Source organism: Rhagoletis zephyria, unplaced genomic scaffold, assembly GCF_001687245.7.
Source record: "Rhagoletis zephyria isolate East Lansing unplaced genomic scaffold, Rhagoletis_zephyria_1.1 Rzeph_scaffold_00008, whole genome shotgun sequence".
In the NCBI taxonomy this organism is placed as follows: Eukaryota; Metazoa; Arthropoda; class Insecta; order Diptera; family Tephritidae; genus Rhagoletis; species Rhagoletis zephyria.
In genome coordinates this window covers 951,415-978,077 of record NW_016157092.1, presented here as the reverse complement: position 1 = coordinate 978,077, position 26,663 = coordinate 951,415, and the positions used below count along the sequence as shown (strand labels likewise).

The following is a 26,663-nucleotide window of genomic DNA, read 5'->3' as shown; positions in this document are numbered from 1 at the left end:
CGAGCAGCAAGAGCGATATGTACGTTAAGCAAGGTCTTTAAAGTCGATATTTGACCTAGATATAGTGGAAACTTGTTTACACAAAATCGATTTACTACAACTCTTTCAGAAATTGTTGGAAATCTTCCAATCGTTATAAATGTTATTGAACAGAGACCAAAAGGCGCTTTCTCTGCCAATGGTCTGAGAGAATTTTTAATGTTAAGAAAACATCAGCACACAAGTAAGATAAACCACGCCAGATCGCCAATCCGTTAATTTGATATAAAAATAGAAAATACTCGTGAAAACAGAGTTTTTTTGTACACATGTAGGTTCAAAATAAAGCACATGGGCAGTTAGAAATATCATAAATTATTATAATAAATAAAAACATAAACAAAATGAATAATACGGGATTAGCGGTACGATGCGCTGCAGTTATCTATGTAAATTTTTTACGAAAGTCTCCTATTTAATAATTCTTTTCTCTGGTTAAAGATCGACTTTGACGACCCAGCTTAATTTACGTACGTATGTATTTATATTAGGGTGGTCCACAACAAGAAATGTCGGAAGTTTTATGCTCTCGACCCCTAGAATTTTTCTATAGAGAAAAAATAATACCCATATTTTTTATTTTTAAATTAAAAAATATTTAGAGTTCGCTCAAATCGCTCTAAGTTTTCCATGTATTTTATATGGAGAAAAAAAACAACATTACGTAGAAATGGTATAGAGTTCTTGAAAATTAATATATTTCGATCGGAAAACTCTGGTTCTCTTCGGGAGACTTCTAATAAAAATACCCTATTGTTTATTTAACCATTTTTTATTTATCCCCCATTACATTTTCTGGCATTTCCTGTGGGTTTTGGCGGACCTATAAAATATAGTTACTATGAAAGAACGGTTAACTAAATAATTGGGTATTACTATTGGGAATATCCTGAAGAGAAACAGAGTTCTACGAATCGAAATAATTGATTTGGAAGAATTCTATACCATTTTTATGAAAAGTTGTTTTTTCCATATAAAAAACATGAAAAACTTTGAGTGCTTTGAGCGACCTCCAAATATTTTTTGATTTCAAAATAAAAAATAAGGGTTTTTTTCGATATAGAACAAGCCTAGGGGGTGGGAGCATAAAAATACCGGCTTTGTTTTTTCACGTGCATTTTTGGACTACCCTAAGGTATATTCTAGTAGTAATGCCGCATACGATTTTTATACCCGAGCGCACTTGTGCACAAGGGTATATTAATTTTGTTCACATAACGGTGGTTTGTAACAGCCAAAACGAATCGAGATAGATATAAACAAATGTATACATAAATGCTCAGAATGAATAGAGAAGACGATTAAGCCATGTATGTCTGTCCGTCCGTGTACACGATAACTCGAGCAAAAATTGAGATATCTCAACGAACGGTCTTGGTACAGCAAACCAAGTGGCGGAGAAATTTTAAAATCGGTCAATAACCACGCCCACATCCCATATAACGGTAATTTAGAGAAATACAAAATCTTCGATAAATCAGTAAATATTAAAGCTAATTTATTCAAAATTGATGCTTGCAACAATTTTTAACCAAGGAATACGTTTATGCTAAAATTTTGAAAAATGGGCACCGCCCTCTTATGATCAGATATACATATGTATCTCGGTAACCGTTCTACCAATTTGTACCAAACTCGGTATGGTTGTTGTGCTTGCCAGATAAAGGAAAACCTTTAAAATTAGTGAAATTTTACTAAAATTACGGCCGCTTTTCATATAACGGTAAACTTCAGAAATGCTTGAAACTGCAATATTTTGAAATTTAAGGACGCTAATTTACTCAAAATTGATACACTCCAGCTTACCATCTAGCGGTAGCTTTCGGAAAGGTGAAAAAATATATATTTAATACTTGCGCCGGGTATTTAATGTTCGGCTCCACCCGAACTTAGACTTTCTTACTTGTTTTATAATGAAAATTTGATAGATAATACTAATTAATAATTAGCAACGGGTAAGCGTAAAGATATTTAAAATCTGCAATATTATTTATTAATCAGCAATAAGAGGCATATCATATTTTAATTTAAATGCGGAATGTGAAGTAACATATTTCGTTTATTTCCATTTAAGCTGTTGGTGGAGCAAACGATATTAACAGTATTGGAAATAAGTACAGTACGTACATATTATGTACACACATATTTCTGTATTCTCTATCTTTAAATTAACAATAGGTTCAGTTGTAAAATTTCATGATAATGAACGCTTGTTGCTTTTCGTCTTAAAGATCCATACGAAAGAGCTAAATTTTCCGCCGGCCGAAACAATCTGGAGATTTAATGCATTTCAGGTATATTACATTACAGCTGCGCTAGTAAATTTTTATTGTAATGTTGAAAATATCGTTGTTCAATCATACATACAAATTAAGCGTACACTTCCATCAAGTGTAAGCAACTTTTATCTCAAAAGTGCCATTACATGCCAGAGTAACCATAATGAATATTAATGATATGTTTTCTTTGTGCAATAATTCCGTTTCGCAACCCCAATTTTTCAGCCAACTTTTCGACAATAATCAAGATACTATCGTAATAATAAAATTTTGCGACCAGCGTTTCATCTCTGCAGTCATTGCTTTAGTACTATTGAAAGTATTCATCGAAGAACGTGGGAATGGAAAAGAAAATATTGTGAAAATAAACATATCACACATTCGTATACAAATTAATTCGTACACACACGTATGGTGATCGCATAAAAAATTTACTTTTACGTTCGCTTGCACTTATTTATCACACCTTTCAAGTTGGATACACAAGCAAAAGTGGTATGTACATATTTTCGCCTCACACAGAGCCCCCAAGAGAACGAGAAATGGGTGGCAAGCCCTCATCAATGGCAAAATGTGAATGAATTCAAGTAAGTGAATATGTGTGCGAAAGTAGGTTTTCAGGTATATTTTGCAGGCCAAGGTAACGATTACAATACAGTAGTTACGTATAGTAAAGGAAGAAGTCAGGCGTCAGCAAACGACAGCGATTGCTGCGACTGTCAAAATATTAATGGATCCCATATAGACTACTAATGTGCCACAAGGGCCGTAAAATTATTTCCTATCCTTTATATCCTGTGGTACTACATGTACTGCACAAACACATATGTATATATGTACTTATGTATGTGGTATTGGCTGCAAGTGTTGGCCGGGCTTTTATGCGCTTATAAAATATTTACAAATTCATTCGTTACTTTATTCGACACTTCTACAGTTGTAAGTAGACCGGACTTCAGGAGCATGTTGCACAATAAGAAGTAAGACTTAACTATACATACTGCAATATGTTTCTCTCGGAGGAGAAAATTATACCCAATAAGATAAGCTGCAAGATAGTGCCTAGCAAACAGTGCCTGACAAATACCTAACCACTCCGATAGATTTGAGGTTTACTGCCATATAGAGCTCCATTGTGCATTTGAACTAATCTGATACTCGCCAATTACATATATCAACCGGTAAAAATTATCGAATTTCTGAGCGCAGAAAAAATAGGAGTTTTAAAATTAAAAAATGTCCCTCAGTCGTTTAAAATGTTCATGTCACTTAGGACGGGTATGATGAGAGATTTATAGAGCGTTTGCGTTCCTCGAAAGAAGGAACTGCTTTTCAATACCGAGCCCTCCTAGTAGCTCCTATTGAAATCACTTAATCAACAGCTTTACATTGTTGATGGTTCTTATGCTGGCTTTTGGATAGAAAAAGTACCTCACTTTTCAAGTTGAAAAAGCGAACTCGCTACTAAATGCCGTAATCTGAAAAAGATTTCGATTAGAATTTGACTCAATCACGGATGCCATGATTCGGGCCCTGTAATACTTTAAAAAAGGCTCAACCAATTACTCTGTTCTTCAAAATTGCTTGATGAAACTAAGATATGAAATGCTTGAAATTTGCGGACCATTCGTTTGGTCACAAAAAACATTTTGCAAACAAAAAATATTTACATAAACAGCTGATGTAGATGCAATTTCACTTTTAAATTGGCTATGGAAGGAGTTAAATTTACATTTTTATTTTAGGTGTGTTCGTTGACAAAATATATTATATATGCATATATTTATATATATATAAAATATATGTATACACTCGTCTATTAAAATCTATTTACTTTCTCTCCAAAGTATATTGGTAGATGTTTATAAAAATATCAGAAAATGAAACACAGCTAAAAAGTTGGTATATCTATCAATAAAGTGGTAAAGTCCGTGCACTGGCATACACACAAACGGTAAATGTTACATAAATACATACATATATAACCTGCATAATTACATATAGGATCGTTTGTACATATGTATAGATATATTTAAAAAATTATAACTATTAGCTACTTTAGATTGCTAAGTAAGTTATGTAAAACCCAATAAAACATTCAAATCCACTTTTCTCAAAAAGGGGCGAAATTGGGTTAAATTGGAAACTGATGCAGAAGCTTACACATTTAGCAAAGAGCCGGAGGTAGAAGAATTTCATGGTTAAACACCATCCAGGCCCAACTTGAAAGAGTAAAAAGAAATTGGGAAGACGTCTTGAGTTTACTTTTTATCTCATAAAAGCTGAGTGCTACTATCTGGCAGATTATGGTTTCGATTCCTTTTCATATACATTTGATAAAATATAAAGATTCCGTTTTGATTTCATAAAAAAAAAATTTCGTAAAGAAACTTCATAGATGAAACGTCATAAATATACCTGCATTACTAGAAAGAAAATGAAAATCCAAGACTAATGAATTTCTTACAGGGTTTTACAAGCTGTGCTCGTGTGTGTAGCAATAACAATGGAATTACTGGTGCGATTGTAAGTTGAGTATAAAATAGTATTTTACATGAATAAAATAAATATTATAGTTTTCTTTCCTTAGGTAGACAAAGACCGATGAAGTTAAAATACATACTTTGGGCCAGTGTTTCTGGACAACCGCTTCGGCTGGACTTACGCCATGTGCGTAGTTAAGTGTGCATTCAAGTATGTACCAGAGCTGGAATACGTAATTTCAGTTTAAGGTGTTGCCAAGGAGGACTATTGTCACCGACGAGCAAACGGAAATGTGAGTAAAATTACTTATTTACAGCCAGCGTGCATATCTTCGTGCGTATTTATGTACGTGCATACATAAACCTGAATATACATACATACATATGTACATAAGCAATGAAAATTGAATTCGCTTTCAGCAAATTTCTTGTAACACTCATCTTTCGTACACTCTTGTTATGTAATGACTTGTCTCTTGCCTTTTTTACACAAGTGTAGGTATATGGATATGCATGACCTTAACCGACAAAGTAAATTTTCAGGGTCTCATAAAATTAAAACAGACAACAGAGCATTAAGGTTCCGTGTTGATTTTGCCCAAAAAACTGTGCCCGGCCTGACACTTGTTTTCGCCTCTAAGTCCAGATTTTGAAAGCGCGTTTGGAATAACGAGTTTTAGGTGGTTTATCACTCGGAATAGCGCACATCTCATGCAATGTGGCTATTAAAGCTGTCTGTTTGAACGCTATCTTCGCATTGATCATTTGTTGGAACCCGTAAAATCAGACCCATATAACATATAACTCCAATACAACTGATTGTTCAGATTTGAGGGTTTGCGTTATATATATAACTTACACTGTACGGCCAACACAACTTTTTTTCTGGGTATTAGACCAAACCAATTTTTTTGAAGAGATTGAGTCATAGATAAAAAAGTGATTTCTGCGTTTTTCGAAGTTAGCCTCCGAAATCGAGTTCGAAATAAGACGTTTGGTAAAAAATTATATTTAATTATTGCATGTAACCAACCTAAAAATATAGACGTAGTCTTATAAAAATTTGAGAAAAACCACATTTAAAGGAAACATATTTTTTGTTTTTATTACATAAACAACATTTTAAACAAAAAAGTTGACTACCGATTTTTAAACAATACTTCGTATATAAAAATCTGAGAAAAACACTTACAAGGAAAAAAATACAAAAAAAAATTCACATAAAAATTACCTATTAGTAATACAGTACTTTAAACGTTAACTTTTACATATAACCTGTTATGTAAATAATCAAAAAAACCATGGTGTTTTTATATTTTTATATGCCTTAGACCTCTGTTATCTACATATCGATGGCTGAGCGGAAGATCGAAATATGTCGGCAGCCAATTCGAAAACGCTCTATCTCAAAAAACTTTTCAAGGACGCCCTATTTCATAAATCGTTTCACAAACGCCCTATCTCAGCTGCCGATTCAAAAACGCCCTATATCAGCATATTTTCAATACATTTTGAAGTGAGATAGGGCGTTTTTGAACCGAATTTTGAGATAGGGTGTTTTTCAATTAAATTCTGAAATAGGGTGTTCTTGAAAAGTTTTTTGAGATAGAGCGTTGTCGAACTGGCTGCCGAGATAGGTCGATCTTCCACTCAGCCATCGATATACTTTTGCTTTATTTTTGACAAGGCTGTGTGTGGACCAGAACGAATTAACGCTTAACACACTATTAATTATGTATTTGTTTTATTTAAATACGGTATTTTATTTTATTACTAATTAGTAATTTTTTTATATTTTTTTTATAAGAAAAAATTAGTATTTTTTTTTTGCAATTGTTTTTTCTAAAAGTTTTATATACAAAGTATACAATTATACATACTAAATAGATGAAAGGGGGTTTAATGGCCTTAACAATGATGACAATTTTTAAAAATCGGTGGGTAATTTTTATACCCGAGCGCACTTGTGCACAAGGGTATATTAATTTTGTTCACATAACGGTTGTTTGTAACAGCCAAAACGAATCGAGATAGATATAGACAAATGCATACATATATGCTCAGAATGAATAGAGAAATCGATTAAGCCATGTCTGTCTGTCCGTCGGTCCGTGTACACGATAACTCGAGCAAAAACTGAGATATCTCAACGAAATTTGGTACGTGGGTTTCTGTTAATCCAAGGTAGGTTGGTGTTGAAAATGGGCGAAATCGGACAGTAACCACGCCCACTTCCCATATAACGGTAANGATTGATATTTGTAATAATTTTCAGACGAAAAATAAGAATATTATACATTTTTGGAAAATGGGCGTAGCCACGCCCACTTATGGTTACATGTGTATATCTTGGTAACCGCTGTACCAATTTCTTCCAAACTTGGCACAGTTGTTGGCCTTGGTACAGCATACTAAATGGCCGAAAATTTAAAAAATCGGACAATAACCACGCCCACATCCCATATAACGGTAATTTTCGGAAATACGAAAACTGCGATATTTTAGTAACTACTGAAGGTTATTCACTCAAAATTGATATTTACAACAATTTTTGGATGAAAAATAAGAATATAATACATTTTTGAAAAATGGGCGTAGCCGCGCCCACTTATGGTTACATGTGTATATCTTGGTAACCGCTGCACCAATTGCTTCCAAACTTGGCACAGTTGTTGGCCTTGATACAGCATACTAAATGGCCGAAAATTTAAAAAATCGGACAATAACCACGCCCACATCCCATATAACGGTAATTTAGAGAAATACAAAATCTTCGATAAATCAGTAAATATTAAAGTTAATTTATTCAAAATTGATGCTAGCAACAATTCTTTACCAAGATATAAGTTTATGGTAAAATTTTGGAAAATGGGCGTGGCACCGCCCACTTATGATCACATATATGTATATCGGTAACCGTTCTAGCAATTTGTACCAAACTCGTTATTTTTATAGTGCTTGCCAAATAAAAGCAAAACGTTGAAAATTATTGAAATCGGACTAAAATTACGGCCGCTTTTTATATAACGGTAAATTTCAGAAATGCTTGAAACTTCAATAATTCGAAATTTAAGGACGCTAGTTTACTCAAAATTGATACACCCCGGCTTACCATCTAGCGGTAGCTTTCGGAAAGGTCAAAAAACATATATTTAATACTTGCGCCGGGTATTTAATGTTCGACTCCGCCTGAACTTACGACTTTCTTACTTGTTTTATTTAAAATAGTAATTTTTTGCTTTGAAGGATTTTTCGCCAATTTTTATTTACAAAATAAACAAATATGCATATCAGAAGGGGCTTAATCGCCTTTACAATGATACCAATATTTTTTAAAGTCGGTTAGTAATTTTTTTGTTTAAAATATATTTTTTATACAAAAAAGGTATTTTTTTTTACGAATCTTTAAAAAATCAGATAGAAATGTTAAGTTTTTAATTTTTCGAAAATCTGAACTTTGACCCATTAAAGCAACTGTAATATAAGTTTTCACAAAAAAAGTTATATACCACATAAATAAGAGCAAAAGCTAGACCACGTCTGTATTGTTACTTTTTTTGCTTTTTACATGTAACAATTAAAAATAATTTCGTACCAAAGGTCCGATTTCGAACTTCGAAGGCCCATATCTCGATTTCGGAGGCTAACTTCGAAAAACGGAGAAATTACTTGTTTGACTTATGACTCAATCTCTTAAAAAAAGTTGGTTTGGTCCAATCCCAGTCGAGTGCTGTACAGTGTTATACAGCTAAAAACATGCAATGTCGAAAGCTACCCTGCAGAAAACAATTATCAATTGATAAAAAATAACCCACTTGTAGCTAGCTACAAAAAGCTAACTTGAAACTAGTTGACAAGTAATACAGGAGTATTGCAGGAGATTGTTTTCTTAAAATGCGTTTCAATTTAAATATCCTGCTCTTCGCAAATACTTTTTTGAATTGAAGACAAATAAAAGGAAGATCGAAATTTCGTATTATCATTTTGAAGTTATGTATGTCTGACGGAGTTCGAATATGGGACCACCTACAGCAGAATATGTAAACAAATATAAAATGTAATAAAATAAATGAAGTAGTTAGTTACATGTTAGTTACATCAAATGCAGAGGTAACCACCCCTGACTAAATCTACTATTTCGCGGCCATCGCCATAGAAATATAGTTGGCTTTCGTCAAAGAAAATATATATTTAATAGTGACTTTTAGCTCCTTCCTAAACAACTTAAGGTTAGCTTATAGTTAGATACATTTCCTGCAGGTTATTTACTAAATAATCATTTACTAAATGATCATTTGAGGTATACTTCTCTACAAGTTACATCTCATATACCACTGATGGTTCAGATATGAGGAGTTTTTGCAATATAACTCTTCTATGTAGACAGCTAACACCATCTTATTGTGTGATGAATACAACGAATTCTTTATCGATCACATGTTATATGCATGTTGTCGAAACGTCGATAATGATGTTTAAGATGGAGGTAGTTGTAATTGGCGGCCGCTGTGGTGTAGTGGTAAGCAGTGCGCGCTTCCACTCCGCAGCGCCTGGTTCAAACCCTGGTCACAGCAACATCGCAAAAAATTTACATAAAAGGTGTTTTCTTAACAGCGGGCGCCCCTCGGCAGACAATGGCAAACCTCCGAGTGTTTTTCTTCCATGAAAAACAGCTTCTCATAAAAATACAATCGCCGTTCGGAGTCGGCGTAAAACTGTAGGTCCCTCCCCTTTGTGTGACATCATCAAAGCGCACGTCACAAATCGGAGGAGAAGCTCGGCCAAACACTAACAGATGTGTAGGCGCCAATCTATTATTATTATATAGTTATAACAGGACATTAAATCCCCTAAATGAAATTAGAAAGTTAAAATATCCCACACTTGCTCCAACAACAATAGCAACTTTTATAATTATCGTACGAGCTACTCTGCCTGCTGTCGCTTAATTTAGTTTGCTCCTGTGACATGTTTGGCAATCCTTTGGGGAATACATAAGAAAGTTTTATTAACAAATTATAATAAATATGTTTGATAATAACAATTACAAAACAAATAGCCTTCGGGCAACAGACACTGCTGTTGTAGAGTTTGTGCAATTATGCTTTAAAATATGTTAAAATTAATTATAAGCAGTTTGTAATAAATCCAAATCGTGCGAGAGTGGATGAGGTAATGTGCTAACATACGCTCACAAATAAGCAATGGGAGTGGCCAGTAAGGGCCTAAACGAATTTCCAAAGAAATTTATCTACGTACACACGTACATATGCAGTATTTGTTTTTCGAGAATGTCTGCAAGCGTTAACATGTATTGGGTGTCCCAATAAGATCGGCGGATTTACATTTGCCGCCACTTCGTTAATACAGTATGGTGATTTTTTTTGACAGCTGTCACGTACAGATAGAGTTGCCAACATTTTCCAAGATATTTATAGTACTCTTTCAAAAAAAAATATATATAGTATACTTCAAATATATATAGTATTTTATTTGAAAGAAACTGTAAAAACGTTTTTTATGTATACATAATTTTACTTTCTTATGGATTTCTTTTATAAAAAACGGATTTCTTTGCACTTTTGACAGTTTTTAACAATTCTTTGTTAACTATGAAAGTATTATATGCTTTATCGCAATCTACATTTAAATTGATATAAATCCAAAGTTAATGTTCAATAAGTCAGGTAGTTACTTTGTTTCTCTCATCTCGCTATTTCATATTCATAACAAACACCTCATTCTGTCAATGCTGAAGTTTCAAAGATAGAGTAGAAAAGAAATATTTTTTTAAGCAAATTTGGTAATTCATTCAGTATTTTTAAACATGTGTTGTCATTTTCGATTCGTGGTTCTATACTCACTATTAGTATTTTGAAGTCCACCAGCATAATTTATAGCGAATTTACAGGAAAACTTAAAATCGAATTATGAACGTTAATACTGGATTGATTAATGCTAATTCTACCAAGTTTCCTAGAAAGAAAAAGAACCTCGATTTTCATTTATAAAAAATATGCATACGTATTTGTACGTATAGATGAGATGTTCATCACTGACTAATATGTCAAACATACATATCTATACCAATTCAGACTGAAAATAAGTTTTTCGATTATATTTGTATGAGAGCCTCTCGGTGGTTAAAAACTAAAATGTCCATCCATAACTTAAATTTGTGACACACAATGGCTAGAGGCGTCGGCTGAGTGCATTCTTTCATATATTTATGTATGTGCCAGTTTTACCGTTGTATATTTTTTATCTATTCGTTTATTCCATGGGGTATTCATGCTTTATTTAAATTTAAAAAATTAAATTACTATACCGTTTTAAAAGTCTGAAAATTCAATGCGGGACATTTTTTTATTCTCTTTTTGTCTTCGCCTTCTCGTTTTGAAAAAAGGTTTTGAACGAACCATTATATCACAATCCTAGGCAAGTTTTGAAAGAATATTTTCGATACTAAATTTTATTAAAACAAAATGTGAAAATCAGCTTCATATAGAAACAGTGTCATCGTTAATTAAGAAAGAGATGTTCTTAAATATCATAACTTTACGACACTCACATATTGACTAGATTTGACTATTTATTTTATTATATTTTAATTTGAATTATAGTTTATTCCTTAATAAACACTAAATAAAAATAAGTTTAATCTTTGAACAACATTAAAAAAAATGTATTTATTTATAATTAGAGAAATATAGTATTTTTGCATACTGTATTTTTTCCAACAGTATATAGTACGCAGATTAAAAAATAGTACAATACTATAGTACGGTTGGCAACCCTACGTACAGACCACGCGATTTAAGAATATGGAGACGTTTTCAAACGAACAACGTTGAATTATTTTAAAAACGAATTACAAAAAATGGTGCAAGTTTTGTGATATCAGCTCAACAATTGCGTAAAATTGTCGGTCGCAATAATGCACCGAATGAATCGAGTGACGCATTTAATTACAAAATGTTAGACCAAATTTACGCTGATGGATCAGAAGACCATTGGTCGTCGTCGTCCTTGTCGGTCTTTAGAAAATATAGCCACACTAAGGGAATCTGTGACCGAGAATCCAGGAACTTCCATTCGGCATCGTGGCGTCAAGGTTCAATTGGTGCAAGAAATCAAACCAATGGACCATGAGTTTTTCTTTAAAATTAAATGCGGCGCTCTTTTTGGGACACCCTTTGTGCATTGTTCAATTTTGTGAATTTCAACAAATGCGTTTCTTTGCATGCCGAATATATGCACATTTGCTCTTTGTAAGCCATGCAATATTTACATTTTAATCTCCCTGAAGCGTACTCCGTATTTATACGAAAAATATATTTAATACACTTCGCATGCAGAAAATACAAATTCGGCATGCATTTAAAATGGATATGTTTGTATACATATGTGCAAGGTTTTTGTATTTACATGCATATGTACATATGTATATAATGCTTTGATTTTTTCTTTTTCATTTGGCATAGGAACTTTTTCAGTTTGACCTTCGCAACTTTCCTTTTCCGTTATTAAAACATTCCATTTTGCACTTTTTATAAAATATATATTTTTTTAACTTATTCATTTACTTTTTACTAGAGCTCAGCTGTTTTTGGCCATCCAAAAGTCATTGAATTCTTTATATTCTAATTACTTCACTCATACAAAGTTCATTATCACACCAGTTCAAGAACGTCACTGTGTGAGTGAAGGAGGAATGTACCCAAAAATGTAAAAAGGGCAGAGTTCGCATAAAGTGTGGCCAGCCAGCTAGCCCAACTTTTCCACTTCAATTTGTAAGTTTAATCTCAGCTGGGCGTCGTTGCAATATTTCACTTTGTAAAATTTTTGCCGAATTCCTTCGTGGAATACACTTACTAGTCAGGCCAGCAAGCGGGCAAAGCAGGCAGCCAAGCCCACGAAAGCTTATAGAATAATGAATTAAGTGGAGTAATTCCATAAGTGACGTACTACCCACATAGTCATACATACTTGAGTGCCCTAAGTTGTGGCAAACTATGCAAAAGTTTCCGTACTGTTCATTTATGCAACATTAATCACGACGAAATTTTGCTTCTCATGCAATTGGGATTTGCAATGAACACATACTCGTTCACACTCACTTATGAACACTCATAATTACACGCAAGTACATACATAGATGTGTAGTGTATTTTTAGTTAAACCAAAAGATCTGTGTGTATCAGTTTTTGAAAGGTTAGCACCCTTTAAAGTGGCAAGGATTTTAAGTGCGCCGAATTGCACAAAATTCAAAACTCGCCAGCAATCCCTTTTTCGTCCGCCTTTTCTTTTGCTAAATCTTAGCGTTTGTCCAGAAATATAATTGATAATTTAATAATCATTTCCGTTCCACTTTGCAGAACATTATAAACTTATTAACATTAATTACTCTCGTATTTGCAATTCAATTCTCATTTCCTTTCGCCACTATCCATTTACTCCATACACCACTCCATATTCCCAAAAAGTGTCTGCTATTCTGTCAGTTTGCATGTATAGTTCATACCCAATTTGCCACAGGACGAAGACGACGTCGCTCTGGCGAAGTCGTTTTGGTGAACTCGAAACGACGTCATTACGACGTCGCCCTGGTGAAATCGTTTGGGTGAACTCGCAACGACGTCGTTACGACGTCATTCTGGTGTAGTCGTTGGGGTGAACTCTAAACGACGTCGTTACGACGTCGCTTTGGTGAGGCCGTTACGACGTCGCCCTGGTGAAGTCGTTTGGGTGGACTCGAAACGACGTATTTCGACGTCGCTCTGGTGAAGTCGTTTGGGTGAACCAGAAACGAATCCGTTTCTTCGAACCTACAAGTCTTACATATATCTACTATGTCGTGTCTACAAAGAGCTCCTCAGGCATTGCGGAATTTGAGTAGTGAATAGTAGCTGATGGTATTTCATATGGGGAAAATTGTTCTGTACAAAGTTTGAAACCATAAACGAAATATTTACTTTGCTGCTAATTCCTTGAAATTTTTTTATATAAACATATATATGTATGTATACTGCACATTGCTTTAATTTTTACTACATGGTCCTTGTTAAAAAATAAACCCAATTTCAATTAATTTTAAAGATAACTAAAATGAAGTAACAAACAAATAAATTGTTAAAACTTGCCAATATTTTTGACCCAGGGTGTAGTAATATATTAAAATTTTTGTTTGTATTTTATGACTGAACGTTTTCCTTATTTTTCTTTTTAATTAATATTTAAGTATTTATGTTTATTTAAAAAACTTTGAAAAAAATCAACTGAATTAAATTAAACTATTTTAAACCAAAAAAATTGTTCTTAATTTTCTAGCAATTTTGAGCATCGTTTGCAGTTTGCTGGCATATCGTTTTTGCGGGCTGCATGGTAGTCGTTTTAGCGACCCGCCGGCGAGTCATTTTTGCGGCCCGCCGGCGAACTGTGCTTTTCATCCGACGGCGAGTTCGCCGGCGAACAAATTTCACCAGAACGAGTCGGAAACGACGTCGTTACGACGTGTATGTATGTATTACTTCCTTTCTTTGTTTGTCTGTCCATCATGCTGTTTGCCTGCCAACCTGCCATTTGTATGCACCCTGCAGTGTTCAGCGTGTGGCACGCGCCAAGCGAAATTTACCATTCGGCTATAGATGCGAAGCGAACGTTTTGTCATGACAGCCGTTAAATACACCATTTGCCCCATTAAATATGCAACATTATTTACACAATTTCACTGGCCGTTCTCGAAGCTCTTGCTATTGCTGCTGCTGTTTCTCTATTGACAATTGAGTTGGAGCGCGTTTACACGACCGCCATGCCGCGGTTGCATGCATTGATGGCCCGGTAGGGAATACACAGCGGCAGCAAGTTTAATTACCTCTTGAAAATAATTCAGCAATTCGCTGCACAGTTGAATTTGGTAATGCGGTTGATGTTGGGAATGAAGTCTTAATAAAATGCTATGAACACAAAATCTTGTTAAAAATAAAGAAAGCGGCACCGGCTAAACCAAACATGTTTAATAATATTCAGAATTAATTAAAAATTTAAATTTTCCTGGAAAACGCAATCAAAGTTTAAGCAATTCATATACATAGTTGGTGAAATCTCCAAAAACGTTAAAAATTGAATAACATCTCTACATTATTAAACGTGCGATATGTATGTAGTTGAACTTAAAATAGTTTTGAAGATAGTTCTACTAATTCTGGTACAAATGTATGAATAATTAGAGTTGTCCCTACTAATAACACATCGAAGCGAAAAATGTTTATAACATGTTGCCCTTACCCGGTGCAAAATGTGTTTGATGCTACACTCATCCCTGTACTACTTGTCCTTAACTAGCTCACTAGAGCTGCCAACCTATCGATAGTATCGATAGTCTGGTCACATGAAACAACTATCGATAGTTTTAGTACTATCGCCACTATCGTTTCATTGATAGGGTGGTATTCTCTTTCCTAGCGCTTTTGACATTTACACGTATTGGTTCAAAGAGAACAAAACTTGGCAGCATTATTTCATGAACCAAAGAGTAAAGATCACCCAGGACGGAGTGCGAGAAAAAGTATTTTTTGCAGTGACGTCATTTTTTCGCCGCCATGTTATCAACTATTATTTTTTTCTCAGATGCAATTACAATTACACGGTTGCCGTGCTGGGTGATTTGTTTAGTTGGTTCATGGCATTATTTCTAAAAGCGCCATTTTTTATTTTAAGCGTGTAAATAGCAGAGGTTACATTGCCGTCTTAAGAGCGTCTCAGAAGTGGTAATGCAGTATATTTCAAAGGACTGTCAAATTGAGAAATTTCAGAAAGCAGTTTCATGAGCAGTGACACCATGCATGGAAATTGTCTTTCGAAAGAAAGTTTTTATTTCCGAAAAGCGAATTGCAGGGAAAGTTTCTGAAATCGCTTTTTGACTAATTACACGGCGAATGAATTTCTAGCAATATTTCTCGATACTAAAATGCAACCGTGAGCCGCTAAAATAAACAAATTTATAAAAGCAAGATAACGAAAAATAAATGGATTTAGAAAAACATATGAAATGGGTCGATACTATCGGTAGTATCGATAGTCACCCCTAAGACTATCGTAAAACATCGATGAACTTGACTATCGATAGTTTGACAGCTCTATAGCTCACGTATTTCATAACGTTGTCGTTTTAAAAAACCATTTGATATTCAGGGCAACTATCTCCTCTGACAAAGCTTCACAGGGCAGAGAATGTGCCTCTTTTGCCTTACAAGAGTGTAACAGTTTAAGAAACGAACACACAATTTTCTCACCCTTTGCATTTAATTTAGAATCGAACACGAAAAGAGAAAGGGACAATCAACAAGCAACATTTTTTGATAGAAACCAAATCGCCATAAGGTTTTTTATTTTGGGTTTTAATGAGACAAAATCGCACTACGAAGCAAAATGCAATAGAACAACACGTTCCATCTGTGGCTTCTACAATTCGTAGGCGCTCTTTTTTTCTGCGTTTGACAATTACGCATAGCTATCAAAATATATGTAAATTCTTAACGTTTTCATGCGTTGGCAAGTATATAGGCGCTGTCATGGGAATTTGTGTAATCATCTTATCTGTCAAAGGCACGCATACTTATGTGCTTATGTGGGCTTTCATATGGATTTGGCTTTCGTTAACACAATTATTGGGGGTCATAGAGCAGTACTTGCAAAATTTTTAAATATTCCACATGGAAGGAGTGAAAACGACGAAGATTCCTTTGAAAAACGATAAAGCTTATCCGCTCAAGTAAAAGTGAAACATCATTTGGCCTGCAAGTTAAAATTAGTATTTAAACATTAGGAAGTAATTCATTCAATTGAACCAATAACAGAGAACTCTTCTTAAAATATTGCTTGCTTAGAAGGTTTTTGAACAGCACTTTAGTAGCACTCACTATGTAGTATGTAGGTGCTAACGCTGACTGTTTGAAAATATTTTATGTATCTAAGATATCGCCAAAAGGAGTGCCTACGTAGCAGGGTATAAAATGGATGGCATTTTTATACGCATTTACAAGAAGTCTTAACCCTTCGAAGAATTTTGAAAATATGAAATTCACATTGGATATTGAACAAGGAGAGAAAATAAAATAAGGATACAAAAAAAATCGAAATATACAAACACAATAATACACAACACCTCAAATCACCCTCAAATAACACAAACGCCGTGTTTAGACATTTAATAACCAGACTCGAAAGAACTCCCTTAAACACAATATAACTATTGCGAGATACAAGATTATTTAAAAGATACATAGAAAAAGGCGAATAAGAACTAAACCAAAGAAAAAAATTTGGTGGTCATGAGCACGATGTAGGGAGACAGAGGTGGCACAATCAGCAGTACCGCTACATTGTTCTTGGCGAATTTGACAGAATCAGTTGTTCGTGTGACGTCATTTTAGCAAACTGTTTTTATGTATGCAGAGATGTTTATATGTATGTAAACATGGCGACCTACATAGTTTGACAATTAACACTCTTTCTCTCCTCCATCTCCAATTACTCTTTCCTATTCGTTGCTATCTTGACGTCATCTCCCGCAGGAATGCGCAATCTATCTATTCTTGGTCTATCATTCTTGGTCATGAGCACATAAAGTACTACAACAAACAAATATCGAAACATCTATTCGAATCAAATTTCGCAAACCTTATGACAGAAATCTACGCTTAAACCTATTAGAGAACATTATTACTAACGAATGCAAAGAAAATATTCAGCACGAAAAATGACACTGAAGAAGACAACGTCGAAACTGTTTGTCTCCAAATCAAATTTCCACAATACATAATTCTATTACCACTTAAAGTTTCAGTACAGACGCGTTAACCTCCAGTTATTATCTACGGCATTTATGGCCTTAAAGAAATCATACGGGCCAGCTTGCCATGCCGAGTTAGATTCCACAAGATAAAAACAAAGCTCAGGATTGTAGGATTTCACAAAATGAAGCAGAAAAGCTTAGAAAAAAACCACGAGTCTTTAACATTGTAGACGCTTGTGCTTCGAGCCCTGAATGCAGCGACTTATGCAACAATTTTTAAAATCGCTATGCCTCAAAAACTATTTCAGAAAAAAGAGATATACCATACCTACATACATTTGAGTTTCAAAACATGTGCTGTAACTAATTTAACGGCAAACAAGAAAGCAAAATAGGTCTGCCCAGTGCACGGACTTTACTACTTTATTGGTAGATCTTCCAACTTTTTAGCTATATTATATTTTCTACCATTTTAACCAACAAAGGCTAAAAATCTACCGATATTTGGCACAAAGAAAGCAAGAGGTTTAAGAGGTTTTCCTGTGTTATTTTTATGGGAAATCGAAAGTCTTTTTTACTTCTGATTTATATATTTAACGAACGATATGTTCTACACATATAACGATAAGGTCTTGGAACATTTTTGTAGAGAATGAAACGCTCTACAAAAAAGGTCTGAAGTCATTTTCGAAAAGTCAACTCGGTCAGAAGTTATTCGAGGTTCAAGTCGAATGAATGGTGAATTCGAATTTGACCTCAAATAACTTTTGACCGATTTGACTTATCGACAAGTAATTTTTAGCAAAAAAAAACCGACTTCAACTCTCATATAAAAAAAATATATATATACATATATATATATATATCTCATGATCCCCTGGTCGGATCTTAACCAGATTAGTATGGGACCACCTCTGAGACACTAACCGATGCAAAAAGAATTACCGAAATCGAACTTTGGACCACAAGTTATGCGGCAACATACATAAAAAAAAATAAAAAATAAAAAAATAAAAAATATTCAGACGAACTGATAACCTCCTCCTTTTTTGGAAGTCGGTTAAAAAATGAGCGTTCAATTCTCTACAAAACTACTCCAAGACCTTTACAGTACAACATATCGTTCGTTAAATACAAACATAAGAAGTAAAGAAAAATTGTTCCTTTGTTATTCTTATGGGAAATCGAAAAGTGCGATGCGGTCATTTTTAATATTAGTACTAAGCGCTGAGATTTATTTTGGCTTCTAGAGGAAATTTTTGAGCGTGGTTCCGAGGAAAAAAAATTTTCTATATCACCCTAGTACACATATATATTGACATCGACAACAAAGTTAACTTTGACGGAGAATAATTGTTTAAGTCTCCCTCCTATTAAATTAATACAGGGCCCGAATAAGGGAATCCGTGATCGAATCAAATTTTATAGGAAATTTCTTTTTGAGCAATCGGTAGTGAGTTTACTTTTGCAATCAAAATTGAATAGGAGAAAACAGCTGAGTTTCATTCGACAACGGATTCTGTGATTCGGCCCAGCCTTATGTGGGTATAGGTTTTTTGTTGAATATTTTATTCACGTGAAACACATTTTTGTCATATTAGGTGACAGCAGGAGTACAAATACAAAACACACTACACTACACGCATAATGCCAGTAAGAATTAGGAAAAATACATAATTTTGACATTAAGCTGCTCCGGTAACACGATCTTTTCTTAATTTGCCATGTTTTACCCTATTTAAATAAAAACTATCCGATATTTGTTTTGTTTTTTTAATCTACCAACTTCTACCGATTTTTCTATGTTAAATTTACTAATATTAATTTTATTGAAGTCCGCGCACTGGGCTTGCTGCACATACATACATATGTATGTAGCATATTCTACTGCATTTATGTGTGCATGGCTAGAGTAGCATACTTCTCTGGTAAGTATTCATGGCCACCCATAGCGATTTAATTCGAAAAAATCCTAATTAGTCTTTTCGTAATCTAAATAAATACACCCGCAATCGCCGCAAATTAGTAAGCAGCAGTGCACACACATAGTAAGCAGTGACCACGACACCAAGTCCTGTAAGCAACAGGAAGGCCAAGCAAGCAGGCAATCAACCAACACAGCTAACCGAGAAGCGGATAACCTAGTAGCAGTAATACACGTTGCAACACCAAACGGCGGGCAGGAAACGACAAGTGATAGTGGTGCCCCAGTCCAACTCTGCCCCTTTCCCAGTCTTCTAGAACGATTGTAACCAGTAAAAGTGTGGCAAACAATCGCAGGCGCTGGCCCGAAAAAGTGCAAGCAACACCTTTAACAACAAAGCTGAGTGGCCGAAAGTGTACATATGTGTGCTCAAGCGAGGGCGTTACTTGTTTTTGTGGGCAGCTAACGGAAAATTTCATGCATTTTAGATTAGGCGAAAATGTAATTTTAAAACGCGAGCGATTAATGTTCAACACAATTACAATTACACACATGCGTACATACATACGCACAAACAATTGCCACAATTGCAGTGCTGGAGCACACGAGGACAACGCCAGCCTTGTCGGTAGCAGTAATGGACAAAACAATAGACAAAGTGTGGTGCCGCTGCGTCGGCAACTACACTTAACGCATATGTATGCATGCATATTTAGTACACTTATATGCATTTACTTATGCATGGATGTGCGTGAAACAATACAAAACCGCTGAGCAAACAACAAAATTGACTGTTATTAGTGCTGACAGGAAAATAGAGCAAGTGGAGTGGCAGCGTTACCAACTTACAGATTTCCTCCCAAATTTAGAGGAAAATTTTGTAAGCAGAGAATGTTTTTAGGGAAAACTTTTTTAGGGTATCTAATTTTTAGGGAGAAAAATTTTCTGCTTACTATTGTTTGGTTGAATTTAATTTACTTGGTGGTGTAATTTTTTGTTGCGGAAAATAAAAATTTTACTTTTGCTCATAAAAAAAAGATTGTTTATCGATTTTTCGAGCTGCTTACAGTTCATAAAGATACACTGATTATAGCTTGTAAAAACATTTGGAGCACTTGTATTTAATTTTAAATAAACTGAAAATTAAAGTGTTTTGATTATCCATATCGTCGTTTAAAGTACAAAACAAAAAGCAAAATCGCGTATCAAGAAAATGCGAAACTGCGTATGTGAAGTTGCTTAAATTATTTTCGAGAGAGTAAAAACACTCATATTTCAAAATGGTTCTCTTTTTTACAAAACAGTCGCATTTCTGGCTGGTATATTTCAGGACGAATGGATAAGGATTGAGCCAAGAGCTTGTGTGAGAAAATCAAAATTTTTGGCAGTAAATGTTAGTTACGCGGTTTTGCAAAATGACGAAACGCGGTTTTGTACTTTTAACGACGATATCTACATACGCATTTATGTACTCAAAAACTATATCCTTAATGAATGCTCTTATATAAAATTTAATTGTTAAGTCTTTATGTACTCCGCCCATATATAATAAATACTAATAATGAACACTTTTCGTAATAAACAAGATAGTAACTTACGACGGTAAGCTACAATACATATGTACATATTATTATATTATGTATAAGTAATTTTTTTTATACGCTAACGAAATGTGTTTTTACGGGATTTTTGTTGATTTTAGGGGATTTTGAAAAATATTGGGGGAAAGCTTTCTGAGTGGTTGGTAACACTGTGGAGTGGAGGGTCACGTGATGTTAGTGTGGGTGAGCTCATTCGCACTTCGTCTGTCTTTCGTCGATGGCGCCTATTTGCTTGGGTTGCGAAATCAACAGAAAAAAACATCGATATTTTCGATTTCGATGTTTCATATAAAAAAACTGATGCCAAAATATCGATATTTATCGAAAATGGCATTCAATCCATAGTTAATATATTTTACACTGAATGCATGTGGTTTTTGCATATTTCTGCTTTGTTTGATTTACAACCATTTAAAATTAGTGCGACATCTCTTAAAAACAATACCTATAATTTCTTCCCAAATATTCACTTGAATCACTGTATTAAATTGCCAATGTTTCTATTTACACAAGATTGCAACTGTCGTCTTAATTATAAACTAGTCTTATACATAAATATGTATTGTATTTGGAAATCAATTGCTTTCGTGCTTTTCTTGTTAAAATACATGTGTTACTTATTTTTGAACCGGCATAAAATATTAGGAAACTATTTGTACCGTTTGTATGCGCTAGATTTTTGAAATTTTAGCCTGAGTTATAAATTATGTTCGATATTTCGATATTAAGAACATCAGAAAAAATAACATCGATGCATCGATATTTAAGCGTTGAAAGCATCGAATAAAAACATCGATGTTTTTGCCAATATATCGATTTTTCGATACATAGGTTTTTAGTTAGGTACTATTTGCTGCTAAGACATGTGTAGTGCATTGTGGGCACTCGCTAAACGGAAGGCCGGGAAAAGTGGCTAAACGACAAATTGACATTAGCGGTGGTTAAGCGGTGGCAGCGATCAGAGTGGCGTGTATGTAGCTTCATCAGCAAGCATTAGCAATATGGCACATATGTATGTACGTGAGTATGCCAATACATCAACAGGCAAATTCATGAATTTACTGGCATGGGCCGGCGTTAAGTAGAATGAAGGCAAGTTCTTGAATTGTATGCAAGAAAAGGCCACGCAGTGGGAAATGAGCGGAATTAATTCAAACTGACGAAGATTTTTACGATGAGAATCAACTTGAAAAGTGAACACTGAAGCCTTCTTACATACCATTACTATATCGACCTCTAACAGCTAAAAAGATGTAAGCTACATTTTATCGAAATTTTATTTTTGATGCAGAAATTCATCTAGATGCTCAGACATCACTTACATATTTATGGCGGTTAGGGCTATATATGACTTATAATAAGATTAAGATAAGATTTGTCAAGTAATTCGCTCGAGAACCAATCAGTAAATATAATTTGGAAAGTGTATTTTTCTTAGTTGTTTTCAAAAGTGTTGTTCACACCCAAAACCACACTCATTTAACTTAAGCGGGTTTCACTGTAGTGGAAAAAAATAACAAGATTTCACAAGGAGAACTTAGCATAGTACGAAGGCAACTGGCTGAGTCAGTGGGATCGTCGGTTCGAATCCTACTGAACGAAGTCTGATGAGGAAATGTGGTGATTTCCGAAATAGCTATCACTTCTACAATTTTTTCAAATTATTGTTGCTTTTCCACAATAAGTTTTTCATTAAAAACGGCCTCAAGCTCAAACAAAATTGGTTGAATATAATTGTTACAAGACCATAAAATAACAAAAACATATTTTAGTTTTCGGTAATTTTTCAGAAAAATGTGGTTAATTCAACAATAAAACCCCGAAAATCAGAATTCCATACCTTATGCAAAATTAAAGAAAATTCTGCAAAATTTCATTCAAATATTGCACTTTTTATTTACGCTCTCTAGAAAAAAGTTAAGTATGCAGTTGCCATTGAATGGGCTAAAAATTCAATTTTAGTATAATAATGTGCAATAATTTTTTTATATGGAAAAAATGTGCGACACCTACAACAAAAAAAATTCCCAAAAATCAATGGTAAGTCCTAGCTACCACAAATTTGCAACTGCGTACTCACCTTTTTTCTAAAGAGTGTAAATAAAAAGTGCAATATTTGGATGAACATTTTGCAGAAGTTTCTTTAATTTTGCATAGGGTTTGGAGTTCTGATTTTTGGGGTTTTTGTCGCATAATTAACAATATTTTTATAAAACTTACCGAAAGCTAAACAATTTTAAAAATAGTCGCCCCTATTGTAAAAAATTCGCTGTAACCAAACTTTATTGACTGATTGTATGTCAATTTTCTAAATCTGCCTGCAGCTTCAAACAATCATTTGTATGCAGAATTTTCAGGCAAAGCTCTCCATCGTCCGCAAATAATAAACATTTTGCAAAATTAAATACCATAGGAAAATCATTAGCCAGTATTTAGTTTTAGCGCTATTGCCGCGACAATTTTGTCAGAGTGGCAATTGTCAGTACCAATGTCGAAAATATTCCAGTATTGTCAATGTCACTAAAAAGAATTGGAGTGCGCAATGTTACTTAATATCAGGGTTCGGATTTTCCTCATTTTAGCCCCTCGCTCGCTCGTTAGATTGCTCTGAGCTAGCGCAACTCACGAGCAACACGCGAGGCTGTTTGCAAACGAGCACTCGTTAAGTACGAGCGCACGCGCTGAGCAGCCAACGAGCGAGTAAGCAAACGAGGGCAGCGCAAGAGTAGAGCGGCAGGCAAACGAGGGCCTCATTAGCTCTGCCCTCGCGAGGGCGTCGTTGCGAGCGAGGAACTCATTTGCAGCAGCAGACGAGTGAGGCGAGTAAACGAGCGAGGCAAATGAGGCAAGCAGATTAGACAGGCAAACGCAATGTTTGGTCGGCATAAATGTATGGGATAAAAATTGCAGCAACTAAGAATTTCGAGTAAAGGATTGTATGCACGCATGCAGGTATGTATATACATACATATGTATATACACATAAGTTTGTATATATTTATGTATATATTCTCATGCACAGAAGAATAGATTCGTGCTATTTTGACCAGTTTTATCTACTAGGTAGGCACATATGTGCATACATATCTATGTAGGTATAATGTTTTTAATGTTCAATAATTTCATATAAAATTTCAACTTATACACTTAGGTCTCTTTTTATGCGGATTTGAATTTATGCGGTTTTTCAAACACTTTTTTCGCTGTAGCGATTTTGCTTTTTTGAGAGCTTTTATTACTTTTTTTCAATATGTAAGGGGCAATGCTTCTGATAAATAATTTGTCTTTGTATTCTTACATACAAGTAATTACTAAGTAATTTGACTAAGTAACTATGTTACATATGTATAAATCAGAATATAATATTTATAAAAATCATTATTTTGTCTTTCATTGCATAAATGAGTAGGACATCAGCATTTTCAAATGAATATTCCTGGTTTAGCACCCATACATATGTATGTATGTAGTATAACACAAACTACTATTTGATAATTAAGGCTGGTCCACATAGAACTTTCGCGTTGACTTTGTAGTTGGCGTTGGTTTGACAGAACGTAAGTTAAAAGTATGCGTTCTACAATGAAGCTTGGCAGAGACTACTTTGGCCACTAAATTAACATATTAACGAGAGATAAATTAATATTTCATATCCATAATTGTATGAAAAATTATATTTCTTGCCTTCATTTGATTAAAAGGAAAAAACATTTCATTTCATTTTATTTATTTGCAACAGCTGGCGACCGACGCAGCGATCTTACTGCTTTGTGTTGGTCTTAGCGTTGCCAAATTTTGGATATGTGGACGGCTGCTTTGAAATTCGACGCCAACGCAACGCCAAAGTTGTATGCGAACCGGTCTCTATTCTTTGTTTACGCAAATTCTCCCATGTCAACATATCCATATATACATGCATACATATTAAACTCCTGCGCAATTCCATTTAAAGGGCCTAACAAGACATCCGATCGCAGCGCAAATACTTTCCCTCCTTTACTCTCATCGTTCGGGTCAAGTGTGAGTAAGCATAAACCAGTTTCTGCAAGCGTACGTAAACTACCGATCAACAGCAAGACGCGTAGAGTATTTACTTTGTCTTCCGCAACTACTGCGAGTAAAAGGTATTTGACAGTAGAGTACTCTACTGGTAGTACTTGAGTATTTTCGAAGAAAACACACATTTGTGGCAAGAATGATAGAAGAAATTTCTGGATCGCGCATTTGTGGTATCTGAAAAAAACTACGGACAGGAATGTAGTGGAGCGATGAAGAGAGCGACGAGCAAAACGTACTTTCAACTAAAATGCTGATATACATACCTAAGTACATATGTATGTATGTGCATAGATACGTATGTGCATAGATACATACATATGTGCATAGATACGTATGTGCATAGATACATACATATGTGCATAGATACGTATGTGCATAGATACATATATATGTTAGTGTCCGCATATATTTTTTCTCGTCACTTGTTCTGTCGCTTCACTGCAGCAAAACCAAGTTGTGGGGAAAACCCTGACGATATGCGTACAATTGAAACCATGGGTTCATATTAAATATATTTATGTATGCATGGACATATGTACATATGTTAAAATGTAGTTTCGATTTAAAAAAATCGGATGAAGTTTTTCTTTTGCCATTCATACACCTCTAATTTTAGTATTTATTAAAAAAACTCAATGAAATTCAAAAACTCTATCTTGCATTTGGGTTTACTCAATACCAATTTGAGCTGTCGCAGTGTTATCAAAAAAAAAAGTTATCAATAGGTAGGTTCAGAAGGCGCAGCAGTTGAGCGCAACCGTTGCTAAACAAAAATCAGTGATCGTTATGCGTCTTTTGAACGACTTCATACATTAGCTGTCAAATTCAACTCTCAAAGGTACACACCAACATGTTGTCTCAAATGATCAGAAAAATATTACGATCATCTAACACGCAACTATTCAGTTGATCAGAAGTACGCAACAACGCGTTCGGAAGGTGCAATCGCACCAGTTACTGAGCTGTTTCGCCTTCTGAACGTGCCAAATGAAAATTCGTTTCTCTTGAAATCAAGTTATATGGCTGCGTATGTATGTACATATTCCGAATTTTTTTTTATTTGTAAAGGCTCTCAAGAAAAACTAAAAATTCATATAAAATTACGCACAATAAATGGAAAATAAATTTTCTTCTATACAAAATTCCTTAAATCAGTATGCAGCTCTTAAGAAAAAAATGCTCGTACATCTCGTCGCTACCATGTCCAACTATCGAATGTGAAAATCGGCACTTTTCAAAATTTTGATTTGCCATTAATAATTTTATTTCGTATAGCAGCATTGCTTTGTTGGTTAATGACTGCAAATAGTTTTATAGAAAATTAGAGACGAGAAATAATACTTTCATAAAAATTTAAGTACATACATAGATTTGCTGCTTGAATACAAAAGTTTTATGAAAATGTCACATTATACAACTGTCTAAATCTACGTTATTTTTTATAAATAAGGCCGTAAACATTTCCTTACATCGTCAATTTCC

At 34.5% G+C, this 26,663-nt stretch overlaps 1 protein-coding gene and 1 long non-coding RNA gene across 2 annotated transcripts in view; one reads left to right on the top strand and one right to left on the bottom strand.

Annotated features, from left to right (window-relative positions):
- The window catches only part of heph (polypyrimidine tract-binding protein 1 heph), a 422,821-nt gene that overhangs the window by 20,790 nt on the left and 375,368 nt on the right, over positions 1–26,663 (bottom strand). The window lies entirely within an intron of this gene.
- LOC108358053 (uncharacterized) lies at positions 191–17,260 on the top strand. The gene is made up of 4 exons (XR_001846703.1): positions 191–200; positions 6,040–6,046; positions 11,632–11,633; positions 17,139–17,260. It is a non-coding gene; the product is annotated as an uncharacterized LOC108358053 (long non-coding RNA).